The 18,791-nt window shown below is 37.9% G+C and overlaps 1 protein-coding gene across 9 annotated transcripts in view; it reads left to right on the top strand.

The window, feature by feature from the left end:
• Positions 1–18,791, top strand: part of MRTFB (myocardin related transcription factor B) — a 253,324-nt gene that overhangs the window by 63,778 nt on the left and 170,755 nt on the right. For all 9 annotated transcript variants that reach the window (XM_041750781.1, XM_041750780.1, XM_041750786.1 and 6 more), the window contains one exon: positions 5,011–5,075. The gene's annotated coding sequence lies outside the window, so the exon portion shown is untranslated. The remainder of the gene's footprint in view (positions 1–5,010; positions 5,076–18,791) is intronic.

The following is an 18,791-nucleotide window of genomic DNA, read 5'->3' as shown; positions in this document are numbered from 1 at the left end:
TGTGTGTGTGTGTGTGTGTGTGTGTGTTCATTTTGAAATGCTTGTAACTCCACTCATAATTGAAAATTTTCTCAAATGAGACATACCTAAATTGGATTTCAACAGTTTGTAGTTGTTACTGTTGTCTTAAAAGACAGGTTTTTGAGGGGCATCTGCCTGGCTCAGTTGGTAAGAGTGTGTGACTCTTGATCTTGGGGTCATGAGTTTAGGCCCCACATTGGGTGTGGAGGTTACTTGAAATCTTTAACAAAAAAAGAAATATTTTTGAAAATATATTCACTACATGTTAAGTACAGCTTTTTTTTTTTTTTTTTTTTAAAGATTTTATTTGAGAGAGAGCACGTGCATGTTCACACCTGGAGTGGGGAGGGAAGGAGGGAGATAGAGACTCTCAAGCTGACTCCATGCTGAACATGGAGCCCAATGTGAGGTTCGATCCCAGCGCCCTGAGATCATGACCTGAGCCAAAATCAAAGTTGGTGGCTGAACTGACTGAGCCACCCAGGCACCCTAAGTACAGCTTTTATATGGGAGATTACATGGGATCTCTTAGCCAGAAAACCTGTGTAAGGACTTTTTCCGTCTGATATTGAGGACAGTTTCCGTAGGAAACAGCCACATGAATACAGTTTGCATACCTTCTTCTGCCAGGTGGACCACAGCTTTTCTTCTCAAAGTGTGGTTCCCTCAAACCAGCAGCACATCAGAAGCATCCTGAAGCTTGTTTGAAATGCATACTCTGGGGCCCACCCCACACCTCCTAAGCTAGGATCTTCATTTTCACAAAATCCTGCTCCAGGTGATGCATATGAATGTGTGGGAAGCTCAGACTTGACTGTGCATTGCAGGGATTGCTACCTCCATTATTTCCAGAGTTTCTGGTTCAGAAGTCTGGGCTGGAACCTGAGAATTTGCATTTTCACCAGGTCCTTAGGTGATACTGATGCTATTGGTCTAGGGGCCATACAGTGAGAATCATTAGATTGAAACATCCTCTCATTGCCCTTTCTTGCCTCTCTGTAATCCTCACCCCTTTTAATAGCTCTTTTTATAGATTATTATAATCATAGGCTTCAGATAGGTTCAAGAAAAAGATTACATTGTCTTTTATCATTTTTAGTGGTGGTCATGCTAAAAGTGCTTGTTGCATACCTGAGTGGCCCAGTTGGTTAAGCAACCAAGTCTTGATTTTGGCTCAGATCATGATCTCAGGGTCGTGGGATTGAGCCCTGTAATGGGCTCCTCACTCAGTGGGGAGTCTACTTGGGATTCTTTTCTCCCTCTCCCTCTGCGCCTCCCCCCAGTCATGTGCATGTGCACGTGCATGTTCTCTCTCTCTCTCAAATAAACATCTTTTTAAAAAAATAATTGCTTGTCAATATCTAATTTCAGAGAAAATTCTCTTTTAATGCTCATTGGATTTTGACTCTGGCTTATGAGTACTTCTTTCTGGGAGTTACACTTTTAACACTTTAAAATTACTTTTGTATAGGTAAAATATTCAAGTGATTCAAAAATTAAAACAACTTATTTTGAGGAGTGTAATTTCCAGCTCTTGTGGTCTAACCTGTCCCCTCTCCCCAATAAATAACCTCTCTTTAAAAAAGATTTTATTTAGTTATTTATGAGAGACAGAGAGAGAGGGAGAGGCACAGGCAGAGGGAGAAGCAGGCTCCCTGCTAGGAGCCCGATGTGGGACTTGATCCTGGGACTCCAAGATCACACCCTGAGCCCAAGGCAGATGCTCAACCGCTGGGCCACCCAGGTATCCCAATAAATAACCTCTTTTATTTGTTAGATGTTCCTTTGTGTAGACATTAGCCAATACCAGTAAATTATATATACTTTCTTCTTTATATATGAAATATAGCATACCATGTAAATTATTCTGCCCCTTGCTTTTGCTTAGTTAATACACCTTTGGGATCTTTCCATATTAGTGTATAGAAAAGACTGTACACTGATATGGACTAGTTAACAGCTTCAGAATATTACACTGTATGCCTGTTCCCTAACTTAATGAACTAGCCCTCATTGATGCTAGTTCCTCCAATATTTTTCCATTCTCTTAACAATCACAATGTCATTGTGAATAAACCTGTATATATCTCATTCCACATAATGTGAGGTGTGTCTGGGATATCTTTCTGGAAGTAGGATTCGTGGGTCATTGAGCAGTGCATTTATAATTTTGATAAATTCTGCCCTTCTTCAGGGTTGTACCATTTCGAACTCCTGCAGGTAATGCATCAGGGTACCTGTTTCTCTGTAGCCTCTCCAACAGTGTTTCACAACATTCAGATATGTATTATTCTAAAATACATATCTGTGAAAAATAACAGTGTAGTTTTAATGTGTATTATTTTGATATGAATGAGGCTGAGCATCTTTTTTATATGCTTAAAGGTGATTTCTATTTCTTTTTCTGTGAAATGTCTGTTCATACCTTTTGTAATTTCCTTTTGGATTGTTTTTTTCTAACCAATTTCTAGGAATGTATAAATTAGATTAACCGTTTACGATGTGAGCTGCAATTCCCCCAGTTTTTTTTTTTTTTTTTTAATTTACCATCATGTATTTTGGCATAGAAAGCTTAACTGATTTTTCTTTAAATTTTAGGTAGTTGGGGCACCTGGGTGTCTCAGTGGTTGAGCGTTTGCCTTTGTCTCAGGCCTTGATCTTGGGTCCTGGGATCGAGTTCCGCATCGGGCTCCCTGCATGCAGCCTGCTTCTTCCTCTGTCTGTCTGTCTCTCTCTCTCTCTCTGTGTCTCTCATGAATAAATAAATAAATGTATAAAAAAAAATTTAGGTAGTTAATATTTTATGGTGTCTGGATTTTGAGTCACAGAAAGGGCTCCAAGAATTTGAAATTTGTTCATGTGTTCCTCTAATACTTTTATGGTTTCATTTTTACACTTAAATCTTTGATATATTTGGGATTTATTCTGATGTTCAGGGCTGATATATAGATTCAACTTCATCTTTTTCCATGTAGCTACCAGTTACCTTTACCATTTGTTTCAGAATACAGTACACCTTCATTGTATTCTGAACTTCCAGGTATACTGGGGCACATCTCTGGACTTCCTATTCTATTTCATTGTTCTTTCTACTCATACACCAGTACACGGTATTGGTTTTATAAAATGTTTTCGTTTCCCCTATTGCCCTTCATTTTCCTGGCAGTTCTTCCTTGTTTATTTTTCCATGTGAACTTATCATTTTGTCTAGTTCCAGAAAAGAAAACACTTAAAAAATTGAGATGATATTAAAATTATAAACTCATTTTACAGAGAGAATTGATGTCTTTCTGATATTTTCCTATCCAAGAACATTTGTGTTTTTTCATTGGTTTGATTTGATTTGACTCTTGAGTCCTCCTGGAGCATTTTAGAGATGTCTTATATAGGTTTTGCCAATTTTTTTGTTAGATTTATTGTACCTATTTTCTCTTTTTTGTTGCTTTTGTGAGATTTTCCCTTTATCTTCTCTAAGTGGTTTTGACTGTGTGGATGAAGGCTGTTTTTCTGTATAAGTACAGAAATTGATAGTCCCTGAAGTTATGAGTAGTTTTTAAGAGACTTTAAATTTTGCAAAATCCCTTACACATTTTTGCCTAAGAGAAAGAAAGCTTTGGGAGTCCCAACTTGTGTCCGTGTTTATTAGTCTGTGGGCTTCAGGAGATCCATTTGACTTCTCTGAGCCTCAGTTCCCTAACCCGTAAAAGGAGCAGTTCAGTCCATATCAGAATGTTGGAGGAATTAAAAAAGGACAATATGTAACTCATCACTTAGTGCTGCTTCTGCTACCAGCATCACCAGCGCTAATGTGGGTTGAGGCTGTTGTTTTTTTTTTTTTTCTTTTTCCTTCTCTTAACCCTTGTCACCTTTGAAAGAGGAAAAAGAAATGATGAAGAAAAACAGATACTAGAATTGAAGTCAAAGTAGGCTGTGATTCCATTTGAGCAGAATAACCAGTATGCTTTAGATCAGGGGACAAACTCAGTAGGGCACTGAGGCCTCCCTGTTCTCAGGCCTCACTCCTTACTGCTCTGTCAGATGCATCCTGACAAGACTGCTTAGCATTCCCTGAAGGGTCTGTGTTTCCTATAATGCCGTCCCTTCCACCCAGAATGTTTGGCTATCTCATTCTGCTGGTTGGGATACGTATTGCCCCGCACCCACTGAGGAATAGTATCTGTCTCCTTGTGCAGCTCGTCTGCCCAGTAGTGTGGGCCTTGATAGACTGGAAACAGGATAGAAACCGTATCTGTCCATCCATCAAAAATGTCCAGCAAAATACCTGGGAAAGACTAGACACTCAGGTATTTGTTAATTAAGGGAATGAATAATTGACTTTGGTTTTTCTTTAGCCTTATGCTACATATCTGGATAACTCCTATCTCATCCAGTATACTGTAAACCCCTTGAGGACGAGGATTATGTCCTTTCTCAATAACAGTAATGCTAACAATAATGGTGATGGTGAGAGACAAACAGACTTACTATGTAAGAGCATGTATTAATAAAAATAAAAATGAACGTTTGTTATGTTCCATAGAAACTCCCTAGGGAAACTGTTTTATAGACCCTGATGTGGATTAGTTCATACAGTCCTCAGCAATGCTACGAATTGGGTACTGTTATTATACATATGGGGAAACTAAGGCACACCAAGGTGGAGGTACTTATTCAAGACCATACAAGCTAGGAAGTGCTAGAGCTGAAATTCCAATGCAGCTGTTCTAACAGTCCAACTCTTAACGTGTTACAGTGCTCTAGGCCTGTTTGTTGAATGCGTCATTTACAGATTCTTGAACAATTTAGGAAAAGTTGTTACCTTTGCAACTTCCCAATTTCCTGCCCAGCCATCCCTTTTTAGTAACTTCTGTTTTGTTTTTTCCAATTTATCTTGGACTTCATGCTCTCTGGGAGGCTTTCTCTGACCACCCCCGCCTGGCATACAGTAGGTGTTCAGAAAAAAGTAATTGTTGCTTTTCTCCCCTCTAGGTTCACAGTACAGGTGCTAAGAAAGAGAATGTAAGACAGGAAGATAATTAAATATTTTTACTGAGGTAAGTTTTTTATGATTTATTATTATTTTTTTAAAGAAAACTCTTGCCATCCCCTACCATTATTAAAATTCTTCTCCACGGCCTGCTTTCTTAAGATGCAAGAGGGAGACTGTTCTAGGAGTACTTTATGTTCACAGAACCTGGGGTTTTTAAGGTAGATGCCAGGAACATAGGTTGTTTCAACAAGGTTATTTGGCCTTCTTTACTTCTTTGAATCTAATCTTTAAATTCTCATTACTTCATTATCTTAAAGTATAGGACTGAAAAGGAGATCCAGCAGGTGGAGACCCATAAGCTGCTTGGTGGCTATATATACTCACAACATTCAGTGAAAAGTTTGTTTTTAAAATAGGAAACTGAAGGGATTTGAAGGCACTTTGCTGAGATAGTAATACTTCTTTCCTTAAATGAAGATATATTTTCTTATTATAATAGAAAAAACTTCCATCAGTATGAAACAACATCATGACAGAAGTAGATACCTAACTGTCACACAGAAATGACTGCTGTTAATATTTTGGTGAATATACTTTGAGAAATGTATCTATGGATATAGAAGTACTCACATACAGATCATTAAATAAGTTGGTTTACCCTACATATGGTAGTGTGATGCAACAGTGTATCTTATGTATCTCTACACATGAATTGTAAGAGGCATGATCATTTTACTGACTGTGGTATATTTCATTGTCAGAGGACCATAGTTTATTTAATTGTTCATTTGATGACCATTTAGACTGTTTCTAGTGGGTAATGGTGTATTGGTTAATCCTGTATTCACACCGTTGTATACTTGTTCATTTATCGTCCTGGAAGTATGATTGCAGAGTCAAAGATGATGCACATTTTAAACATTGGTGCATATGACTAAACTGCCCTCTGTAAAGACTACCAATTTATCACCACCACCACCCCAGAAGTCAGTGAGAGTCCTATTTTCCATATCCCTGCCCACACAGAGTTTTGTTAATCTTTTTTATCTTTGCCCATCCAATAGGAGAAAAAAAAGTGGTATCTATGAGATAGCAAGATTTTTGACTGAAATGAGCCTTTATGTTTTCAAAGACCCCTTTCATTTGATATTCTTACTTACATGAAGAGTTACCTTACTGAGAACATAACCTGTGATTCTCAAGTATGAGACATTCTCTTGGACTTTATTATGATGAAAATGTTGAAATATGTTGAGTTTCTTTGTTTTTAGTTCGGTTGCCTTGATTACCTCATTATAAATATTTTTAAATTATTGGCAACTAACTAATTGTTTTGGATACCAAAGTTTTCCTCTGTAGGGAGCAATGCTTTTGTTTTATATTCATTTAGAGTGGAGCTTGAAGAAGCTTTAAAAACTAACTTGTTAACATCTTTCGAACATGGATCCCAATTGCAGACTAGCTTAGAGAATGGGATTCACAATTGGTGACAATAGAATACTTACTGAGTTTGTCAATTACCTGAATATGTATTTAAATGTAAACCTGTGAATATTGTTATTGAGTCCCATCTGTCCAGAGTATTTTACCAGTTTGTGATATGAATGTGAACTCTAATTTTATGTTTGTTTTGGATTTTATTTCAATCAAATAAAAGTTACTTAAGGTCTCCCACAAAACAGGCACCAACTGTATCATTGTCCTCCCGTTTGTTCTTTGACTTAATCAAAAGCCAATTAAAATTCATCTTTTTCTCTCTCTATAAAATGCATCTTCTTGTAATACAGATTGTGTTTCATGTGGGTGCTTTGCTTTTCATTCCAAGTTAAGATTGTTGAGGCTGGGACCAAGTATGTTTTATCTGTCAGCTTACATCCAGCAACTAGTGTGACCCTTGGCACGTATATGGCAGACCATCAAATTGTTTTTGAAGGAAGTGATGATTGATGTATATTGGTATTGTTAAGTTAGAACTAAGGTTTAAGTGAGACGTGCCTTAAATTTTAATTAAGAAATTTAAATTCTTGAAGAAGAAAACCAGTATCTGTGACTCTTAAAGGCGCCCAAATCTAGACATACATAATTGTAGTGACACTTGCTACAGTAACATTTTGTGACATTTTTTTGGACTATTGGTTTAGACTATATCCCATTTATTTTCAGAATCACATACATAATACTGCTGTGTTTTAGATCTGCTTTGTGTTTTTGGGTTTTTTTTTATCGTTGCTATTAAAGGCAAAGTAAGTATCTAGGTAAGATACTAGATCTTAATTCAAGAATCTTGGGATATTTGGTATTATAGACTTGGGAATATTTTTCAGTTATGTGTTTTGAAGACAAGAATAAAGTGAATACCCCATAATATATATTAAATTATAATGGAGAGAAATTGAGTTATTTTTTAATTGTGTGGTTCAGCATTTATTAAAAATAGAAGTAGAGAAATAGATTGCCAGCCATTGAGAAGAATGTATAAATCTTTGTCCAGTATCCTGCTTTTCTGACTCCTAAACCAGTTTTTCACAGCCAAAATAAACAGCAGATGGAACAAGCACTTAATAGATTTAAGCAATGTTGTAGACTTTTGTTTCATATGTTTTGTTTCCACTGGAATGGAATATGAGATTCTAAAGAATGCATGAGCTAATTTTAATTAGTATTTTAGCAGCAGTTATTTGCATGTAAAAAATGTTAAATTGATTAAATAATCTCCTAGCAATTTTTAGTTGTACTTTAATTTTCCTAGCAACCCCTTACTAAAATAGTACAAAGTTAAATCTAGGCAGACCTGAAAGGAAATTATTGAGTCTTCATTAGTGGGGTCTAAATTAGTGCGATTTCCTGGATTTTTCCATTGGTTATTTTATTATGGCTAATGGTATAACCTTGTATTTGTTTTCTAAAATAACCAAAGTTCTGGGTTCTTGAAACTGTTTTCTGTGGTAGTATAGGAATTTGCTTATATAGTAGCTTTCACTTCACCAATGAGTTGATTTCTTTAATCACATGCTTTAAAACCCTAATTCTAAAAATACTGCTGAAAAGTGAGGAATTACTAGTAGTAGTTAAACCAAAATCTTAATTAAAATTAAGACTTTATCATTTATTTCTCCTCTTAGCTGCATTTGTAAAAATTGTTATGCTGTATTTAAACAGATTCTAAGACATTCTTACGTATGGGTTGGATTTTGTGCATTTGTAACAATTTCTTCCTATTTTAGGCATAAAGCTTAAAGTTTAGACTGGCAGTATAAGTGCTTATTTGATTGGAAAGTTGGAAAGAGGAGAAGCTCTGTCTTCATATCCAGAATTTGTGGTGGTAGAAGACTCAGATGAACTGGTTTAATGATCAGGGGAGAGTATGGAACTGGAGAAAGAGTGGAAAGACATTTCTAAGTGCTTATATGCAGCATGGATCCCTAGTAAGCACCCTGGGCTTGCTTCTGCAGTGTGCATACCTGAGTGGTCTCTCACAAAGGCATTATTATTACTTGTGTGAGATAAAGAGGGGTGGAGAGCGGTAGCTTTGGGCCTCAAGTTCCAAAGTGAGCATAGGGCTTGGAGAAACTCCCTAGGGAAAAATCTCCAGCCTCTGACCCTTCTATCCTCCTTGAGGAATTTCCTTCTTTGCTGACCCTGGGAGCTTTGCCTTGCATTGGGCATGATAGAGATTCGTCTGGAGCTGGGCAGAGGGCGTCTGACTCTTGTCCATTACTGCAGTGTCCAGATACCCTGATTGAGTAGATTTCCAGCATGGGAGTATGGCTATCACATCATAGCCATGATGTGGTGTGGTGACAAATACGGGAGTTCCATGGAAGCTTTGTCTTCATGCCTGTTTGGTTTGTTTGGAGAGGACACAGAGTTCATGGTGAGGGTTGTGTTTGTGTACGTTAAACCCAGTAAGTTTTGTTTTAAATAGATTTCAGTCTCTTCTAATGTGACAAAGTTTTTCAGTCTGAATGTTCTAGCAGCCGTCACTCAAACAGTAATTGCTGTCAGTGGGAAAGGATATCCTCCTACGTCTTTTCTGGAGTGCTTGAAACCATCCGACTTCCTCTTTCTTTTACCTTAAGAACTGATTACTGACACTTGGGAATTATAATCAGATTGCATCAATCTTTACAGAAAGGTTACCAATTATTGCACTAAAAAATAGGCATTTCTCTCTAATAGTAAGTGTTCCTCTTGGTGTGTGTCTCTCAGTTCAGTACTTTTAAATATCTTTCAGGTGAATGAATGCTTTGTGTCATGCCCTCATTTAATACATTTAAAACAGACTTTTACTGATGGCTTTCTTACTTTCAGTTCTATTGAAGCAGGTAATTAATATATCTTCATAGGATCTTTTGGTTGTTTAGATGTCCTTGAGATAGAAAAAGGGTGGCTGATGTCAATTACTTATACCATGATATGAACTTTAAAATGAGCATTTGCCATGGAGAGTTGAGCACAGTGAGGATTTGCATCTTGTGCTGTTGGCATGCCCTCATTTTGTCCTTTTAACTTAACTCGGAAGATAGATGCAGTCATCCAGTTTTAGAGCATAGAATGCCTTAGTTATGAAAGTTGTTCTTGGGTGCTCAGCTAGTATGTTAAAAAACAAACCTAAGCAATGACTTAAATTCATATCTGTCTGGCTCCAAAGTCTATGTTCTCTTCATATATACACCGACAGAGAAAGGGGTCCTGCAATTGTTAGAATGTTTCATTATTATGGATACCTAAAATCCCTGACAAGTGAAGTCCAAGCTACTTTATGACCACTATCACCATCATTCTCACCATCCTCTTTATTTCTAACGTTCTTCAGCATCCACTGATGAAGTGAGGAGCCTGCCAGGGTATCTGGCTCACTGTGTTCAATACAACATAGGCTTGTTTAATTTAGCAGTGCTCGGAGATGAAAGGTTCATGACGGCCAAGTACAAACAGACCTTCTGTGGGATGTTAATTTTGTTACAGGAGGGAATGCTTGTTTTTCATTTTTTCATGAGTTAAAAAGGACTTTGATTTGTTTTAAATCTGTGTAATCAAAGGGAAGCGAGCAGTGCGCTAAACATTTTTTTTTTTTTTTTTGATTCGGTCTTCAGTTAATTCCATATCATACCTGCCAGTGAATTGCAAATAGTGTGTTCTTTTGTTCTTTGCTCTTTTTACTTTGGATTGGATTTTATGGTTGGTCGCTGTGGGGATTTAGTGGTAGGAAAATAAATCATTTCCTCCTCTGAACAGATTGTATGTCTTTTACAACAGGTTATCCTGTAGTAGGCAGAGTGATTCAGTAAGGCCCCTGTACAGAGATGTCACTGTATGATTTTGTGCAGTCACTTTTTAAAAAAATAATAGCTCTATTGAGATATAATTCACATACTGTAAATTTCAGCTGGTACATTTAAAGCCCACAATTTAATGGACTTAGTATATTCAGAGGTGAGCACCGAACCTCCCTAATTCCAGAAAACTTTGATCACTCCAGAAAGAATGCCCATCCCCATTAGCAGTTTCTCTTCATTCTTCCCTCCCTCCAGCCCCTGGCAACCACTAAGCCGCTCTCTGTGTCTTTGGATTTGCCTGTTCAGGGTACATCATATGAATGCAGCCATACAGCATGTGGCCCTTCGTGTCTGGCTTCTTTCACTTAGCAGGTTTCTGAGGTCCATCTATGCTGTGGCATGCGTCAGAATTTCATTCCTTTCTGTGGTTAAGTAATATTCTATTGCCTGACTAAGCCATATTTTGTGTATTCATCCATTGATGGACATTTGGGTGTTTTCCATGTTTTGGCTATTACGAATAATACCACTGTGACCATTCAGGTACAAGATTTTGGGCAGACTTATCTTGGATGCAGACATAGGAGTGGAGTTGCTGGGTCCTATGGTAACTCTGTGTTGTTTAACTTTTTCTTTTTTTTCTTTTTTTTTTTTTAAGATTTTATTTTTATTTATTTATTCATGAGAGACACACACACAGAGAGAGAGAGAGAGAGAGGCAGAGACACAGGCAGAGGGAGAAGCAGGCTCCATGCAGGGAGTCTGATGTGGGACTGGATCCTGGGTCTCCAGGATCCATGCCCTGGGCTGAAGGCGGTGCTAAACCACCGAGCCACTGGGGCTGCCCTGTGTTTAACTTTTTCTAAAGTGCTTTCCAAAGTGACTGTCCCATTTTACATTCTCATCGGCAATATTGGAGGATTTCAGTTTCTTCACACCCTGCCCCACACTTTATTTTCTGTTGTTGTTGTTTTCTTAGTAGCTATCCTAGTAAGTGTGAAGTGGTATCTTCTGTGTTTCTAATTTGCATTGCCCTAATGACTCATGATGTGGAACATCTTTTCATATGATTGTTGGTCACTTGTGTATCCTTTTTTTTTTTTAAGATTTTATTTATTTATTCATGAGAGATAGAGAGAGAGAGACAGAGACACAGGCAGAGAGAGAAGCAGGCTCCATGTGGTGAGCCTGATGTGGGACTCAATCCCGAGACCCTGGATCACACCCTGGGCCAAAGGTAGATGCTCAACCGCTGAGCCACCCAGGTGGCCCATTTGTGTATCTTTTTTAAGAGAAATACCTATTCAGATTCTTTTTCCATTTAAAAAATTAGGTTATCTTTTTATTTTTGAATTATAAGATTTCTTTACATATTCTGGATACATGCACACACACACACACACACACTCACTCATATTCTTATCAGAAATGCAAATTGTACAGTTTTCCTCCCATCCCATGGATTGTCTTTTCACTTTCTTGTTCTTTGAGGCAAAAAGTTTTAAATTTTGATTAAATCAGATTTATTTTTCTTTTGCATGTGTGATCTTTTCTCTGAAGTTTTTTAGAAGTTACAAGTCAGAACTTATTTCTAGGCATCTCTCATGTAAAAAATTGATACAAAATCGTCAACTGGTTAACTATACAGTGGGTTAGAGGCATTAAACATCTTTTGTATTTTCACATATTTTTATCTAATTCAATATGAAGACCAGGTTTCCTAACCTAACACCTAAATGCACCCTCTCCACCACCTTTTTTTAAAAAAATTTTTTTTTTTTTTTTTTTTTTTTAAATTTATGATAGTCACAGAGAGAGAGAGAGAGAGGCAGAGACACAGGCAGAGGGAGAAGCAGGCTCCATGCACCGGGAGCCTGATGTGGGATTCGATCCCGGGTCTCCAGGATCGCGCCCTGAGCCAAAGGCAGGCGCCAAACCGCTGCGCCACCCAGGGATCCCTCTCCACCACCTTTTAATTAAAAAGTTGCCGGGGATCCCTGGGTGGCGCAGCGGTTTGGCGCCTGCCTTTGGCCCAGGGCGCGATCCTGGAGACCCAGGATCGAATCCCACATCAGGCTCCCGGTGCATGGAGCCTGCTTCTCCCTCCGCCTGTGTCTCTGCCTCTCTCTCTCTCTGTGACTATCATAAATAAAAAAAAAAAAAAATAAAATAAAATAAAATAAAATAAAATAAAAAATAAAAAGTTGCCTTTCAGGGTTCTGCACAGCTCAGAATGCATGCATTATTTTATGAACATTTATAAGTGTTTCATAGGCACTGAGCACTTTACTGGGCTCAGGGAGCCAGAGGTGAGAAGACTTGGCTCCATCCACAAGGATAAGAGCACAGGTGCCATGTGAGGGGTGTCCACTGAGGACGGTGGAGGAATACAGAAAGGAGGAAGGAGGACTTCTTTCCATCTGGCTGAGAACACCTCATGGAGGAGAAGGTTTGTGCCCTGTCCACAAAGATGGTTAGGTGATCAGTACTTTTCTCTTCTGGTTACTTGCTGCTGTGTGTGCCATGTGCCCTAGCACCAGATTTTGGATAGCAGCCATACTTAGGATTCTTGATATAATAAAATATAGATGTAGATGTGATAGCTTGATGCCTAGAAGTGAGCCTAAACAAAACTATTTGTCTTGAATTTCTTCAGATTCCCAAAATTCTCAGATAGGAAAATGTCCTACTTATTAATTAGTTTAGCATGATGTGTATATGTGCATATATGTGTCTTTGTCTCTTTAAGCTGAAGCCTGTGTAATTCCATATAGTCAGGCATAAAACATGAGGCAGGGAATAACAGTTGCTTGGCTGGAGAAGAAGATTGATTATAGACAGTTGGGTGTATCCTGTTGAGGAATTTAGATTTTGTCCAAATCAAGGAGAGCATTAAAGTGTCCAGCATGGGAAAGGTCTCTGGTGTCATCCTGATGACTGTATTGGGGGTGCTGGATGCAAGGGAAGGATGGGGACAGAAGACCCACTAAACTGTTAAGTGGGTCCAGGCGGGAGTTGATGAGGACCTGAACGAGGGCATTTGTGGTAGAATTTAGGTAAGTCCTAGGCTGGAAGTATTTAGGTGCTCTTAGGAATCCTGGCTACAGGTAGCAGAAACCCTGCTCAAACTATATTAAATTACAAGGGGGAATTCATTGGGAAGTTCCTGGAGAAGATCCAAAAGGAATGAAGCACTGCAGAAACCAGGACAAGCTCAGGGACCTGAAGGGTTGAGAGTGGTCCTCATTATCACAGGGACTCTGGCCCCTATGTCTCTTGCCTCCAGTTTCTCTGCAGGACATGGACTATCCTCACACTCTTCAAGAAGAAGAAAGAGCTTCTCCCTCTCAGTTTTAGTTTTTAAAGTCCCAGGGCTCTCTTGGCCTTGGATTTTAGGCCTCCACGGAAGAGGTCTCTGTTGGAACTTTCTACCACCACACATTGGGAGTTCCCAGAAGAAGTAGGGAAAGGTGGTTCTGGGCAGAGCCAACCATGCACATCTAGTCTGGGGATCTAGGCAGGACCCAGAGATTAAGGGGATCTAAAGAGGAAGGGAGGGTCAGGAATGCCTCCCAAATTTGTGGCTTTGGTAAGCTGCGACGGCACCATTTCTATTCCCTGCTTGTTCAGGGGCTGAGCAGACCAGAGTGCATGGGGTAAACCAAGTTCAGTGTTAGACTAATTTAGAGGTACTAGTCTAGACTGGTACAGAGGGCTAATCACATTTGTGTGTTATATATTTTTATGATTATTTAATTGATTTGGTTTCCTTCACAATTACAAGCCCTGTGAAGACAGGACTGTCTCTTTTCTTTGCTATGAATCTCCAGAGCCTACCATAATGTACTTGGCATGTAGTAGGTATGTAGTAAATATCTGTATGAATGAATAGATTCAGGTGAACATATCCAGCAGGCACTGGATGGACAGTTTGGGTCTCAGATGAGGACAGGAAATACAGATTTGGGGGGGTATCAGTGTAGGGCTAGATGGTAGACCAGCCTTGAGAGTTATCCTTATTGGCTAGGAGACTTTTATGAAAGCTCAGATACTGTGTAGACCTGTAATTTTCATGTCTGTGTAATAAAATTGTGCCCTTTTTTTCCCCCTTTGCCCTGCCTAGTATTTAAAGCCAGTAATTTATATTGATAATCCTACCAATAATTTTTTTAAAAATTCTGTGACAGATTAGAGTTAGATTTGTGACAGGGAAATAAAGGTGATAAAGACAGAGATTCTATTTCCTTTTAAGAATAACTGACTCATAGGATGAAACCTTGGATATGATTTCAGATCACTCCTGTAAACTCTCAAAAAAGATGTTTATAAAACACTTGGAACAATACAGATTGTACTAAGAAAATGTGCTTTGATCAACTCTGAAGATACAAAGCAGGGAGCTTAATAAATCAAGTCCTATTTGTGAATGGAAAGGACTGGAAGTTCACCTTAAAAGTAAGAATTCAGTTCACATCAAAACTTTAAATTTTATATTCTGGATAGCAGATGTTAACTTAGTTTCATCTTTTGTATAAAAAGAAAATGAATTGCAGATTTCACATCTTGGCATCTTGAAATCTGACTCCTGATTCCTATCTCTTAATAACCATTGGAACACTAGTTTAAAAATGGAATTTGACTTTGGTTTTTTACCCTTTAATTTTGAGGTGAGTGTGCTTCTAGCTCTGTCTTCCCTCTGTATTCAGGAAAACCACACCACTCGTAGCTTAAATATGCCATAATTTTTATTATTTAAGTATTAGAAAAACATAGTCATATTTATGTAAAGTAGTAATACTATGTTCTCATTTAGGAGAGGTGGTTCGTTTCATTTTAAGGCCTAAATACAATTGTATTACTTTTGTAGGCTGAACACCCTCCTCTTACCACTCCACCATATATCAAGATATTATATTAGTGTCTTTATTGCCTAGATTTTTCTCTCCATCCCTATCCCCCACAGTAGAGATATGAGCATTTTTACTTACGTACTTTTTCCCCAAAGAACTTCACTAAAGTTGCCTGACTATGAATGCAGGCCAGCACCTTCTAGCAAGTTGTAATTTACTAGAACATTTCTAAGAACTTAAATTAAGTAGTTTATAGCATCTCAGTTTTTTTTTTTTTTTTAAGATTTTATCTATTTATTCATGAGAGACGCACAGAGGCAGAGACACAGGCAGAGGGAGAAGCAGGCTCCCTGTGGGGTGCATAATGTGGGACTTGATCCCAGGACCCTGGGATCACGAGTGAGCTGAAGGCAGATGTTCAACCACTGAGCCACCCAGGTGCCCTAGCGTCTCAGTTTTTAAAATTACTGTTTTATATATATAAAATAGCTCAGATCATTTTCTTTTGGTTTATAGATTAGTGCTTATTCTTTCAGATAGAGTTTCAAGAAATACCTAATATGCTAAGACTTTGTATATTCTGAATTTTACTGAACCTGTTCAAAGACAGGCAAAGACTACATTTTGGATTTTACTGATGAGGAGACCAGTATTATGGGTTTGATTTCCTATATGAGTTATTAACTACATTGAAAGTTATTACATGGAAAAATCTCTTTATTGAGACCCTAGACCCCTGCAAATCGTTTCCCTTTTGAAATCAGTTTACAGGGCCAAAATAAAAGAATGTCTATTTCTGGAGGTATACCCTTTACCAGCTCCTGGGGAGAAGTAGTTAAAATGCATCTGATATTATATTATCCTGTATTCTGAAATAATTTTATTCTTTAAGAGGTAGCAAGCTTTATTCTTTACTAATTAATTCTACAAAGATAACATCATTCAAAAATAGAAAAATTCACAGCCCTAGATGTCCAGCAGGGAGTAAGCATCTCTTAGAGACAGTGGGAAACTCATGGTCCTGAAGGTAGAAGCCTGCATCCCTTCTGTAGTTGGTCTCTGGGCTTGTCCGAGTCTTTCCTCTATTACATCACCTGAAATGACAAGATCACTTTCTCAGATACAGGATTTCCACTCATTTAATTTTGGATTTTCCGATGACTGATAAATATAATTCAAAAAGTAGCATTAAATAATGGGGCAGGGGGAAAATCTAAACATCCTTTCCCTACCTAGATTTAGTCTAATTAGGGGAAAAATTTGTCTGACTTATGGAAAGTATAAAACAATTGAAGTGCACTTCTGAGTGTGTGTAGAATTGAGGTGACTATGTAGCCTAGTGGTTACAAAGAATCTATAAAGTGGTTCAATGCAATTTATAGGTATTCTGTATGTAAATAGACTCTTCTAATATGTTTCAGTTGTAGTTTCTGTAGTTTAAGTAGCTGAGAAATCTTATTATGCTCTCTACTAAATAGTCTTGCTTAATAGAACACAGAAGCTACTCAACTGGTTCTTGTTCTATGTTAGTGAAGTCTGAATTTAAGGTAGTTTTACTGTACACTTCAAAGATAGCAAAATAGTGTACAGAAATTCTGTAAAGGGTGAGAGTGTGTTTTGTAGACTTCTTTTATTATCCATGTATTATCCATGAAACCCCAGTAGTATATGAAATAGGTTATTTTCAGAAGGCTGTGGAAGATCAGACTAGTGCCTCCCAGGGGCTCCAGGATTACCATTTGAAACTGCTGTTCCTTGTTGTCATTAATGAAATGCTGAATCCTGGAAGGAGTGAAGAATGTACCTTATTTGTCATAACTTTATACTGTATTACTTGATCATATGATAAACACTGATAGGATTTTAAGTCAGAATTGTTTTCAGTATTTAACACTACTCTGCACATGATCGGGAGCAATAATCACATTACTAGTTAGGCTACTCCATAGTTCTAAATCAGTCTTGTCTTCTTACAGAAGAGACCATGCCCGACTTTGCAAAGTTATGGTTACTAAGGGGTCTGAAAGCCAAAACATGGGAGACAGATTGTTGTGTACACCTGGTCCTATCACAACATTGCTCGTCTTCCTTGTTAAGGCAGACAGTCCGATTAACCCCCCTGAGACTAAAGAAATACCAAGTGCTCATGGGTTAGATGGGTCCACATTCTCAGCCATGTGTGGTCACCCTTGGGGCCTGGCTTGGGAGACTCGGTGCTGATAGGTTCAAGACCCCCCTTTGAGCTATTAGTAATGGGAAATAGCTCTGTGACCTTGGGCAGGTTGTTAAAGTCCTTCACACTCTGCCTCACTGTACGGCGCTCCATCAGAGCTGTTGTGAGGGGGAGTGGAAGTGTGGCATGTCAGTGTTGGCATGGTGCCTGGCACTTTATAGATTGCTGATAGATGTTAGGCCATGGGACAGCATTTTCCTCCCGAAGGAAATGTAGGGTAAGAATTGACAGTGGAGAAGTCTTGAAAAAATACAGATTTGGGTGTCCGTTTGAATTCCACTCAAACTGCAGTCCGTTTGAATTCCACTCAAACTGAAATGTAGGTACCATTTCAACATTTTAGTGAAAGTAACTGTTGGAGGTGAGATGGAAAAGTTCTGCGACTGCGTGCTACTGACCAGCAGTTGAGGGTGTCTACTTTTTGATACTTAATATTTTACCTAAAACAGACCATTTTTATTTTTTAAAAATCTGAAAAACAAAACAAAACAGTAAAATAACTGAATACTGGTTTGTTTTTTTAAACCCTTTTGTTTTAATGGTTGTTGTTTCTCAATGGGAATAAGAATATTTACAAAGATGCTTGCAGTACCCATGATCTGTAATGTTGTGGTTCCAGAATATTTAGAAGATTAGCAGTGTTTAATGTGGATGTAAATTTGGGTATGATGTGTTTAGAACATGTGACAAGGAATCATTATGTCAGTCAAAATTCACTAAAAGCTTATCGTTTAGTAAAATTGTTCCTTTGAGAATATGAACATGACAGTTCAGAAGCAACCTGAAAATTTTAAGGAAAGGAATAACAGTTTCTAAAGTATGTGAAGCATAGTGTCATCAGCCGTTGTCTCTAACAAGGGATATTCGTTAATTTTTATGTCTATTGCATGAGTTTATTGGATTCTTTTATGGAAATAGCCTAAAAGATAATACCATTGCAGGAGGAAAAAAGGGAGAATAAAAGGTTTTCAAATGGATAGCCTTGATAAGCTGTAAAGTAGCCTATATTTATGGCAAGAGATGCAGACCTATTGAGTTTTATTTGTGATGAAAAAATAAGCGTATGCCTTCTATCAGATGTGATTACTATCCTTGGTCCAGTTAGCATAGACTTCTCTAAAATTGACAATAAAGAATACACTATTGCATGGGGTGTTTGTTGTCTTTGATACGAACAGTTAGAGAATTAAAGTTTCCTAATTATGTTTTTTACGTAAATTGTTTTGGATCTGTCTACTTAAGTTTAATAATAATTGTTATTATTGAAGAATAATTGGCATATGATGTTGCATGAGTTTTAGGTGTTCCACATATTAATTCAACAGTTCAGTGTATTACTCATTGCTCATCATGACAAGTATAGTCACCATCTGTCTTCATACAGTGTCATTACAATATTATTGACTGTAATCCCTATA

This window comes from Vulpes lagopus, chromosome 3 (assembly GCF_018345385.1).
Source record: "Vulpes lagopus strain Blue_001 chromosome 3, ASM1834538v1, whole genome shotgun sequence".
Lineage (NCBI taxonomy): Eukaryota > Metazoa > Chordata > Mammalia > Carnivora > Canidae > Vulpes > Vulpes lagopus.
The sequence above is the reverse complement of the archived record's forward strand: the minus strand, read 5'-3'. Positions and strand labels throughout refer to the sequence as shown.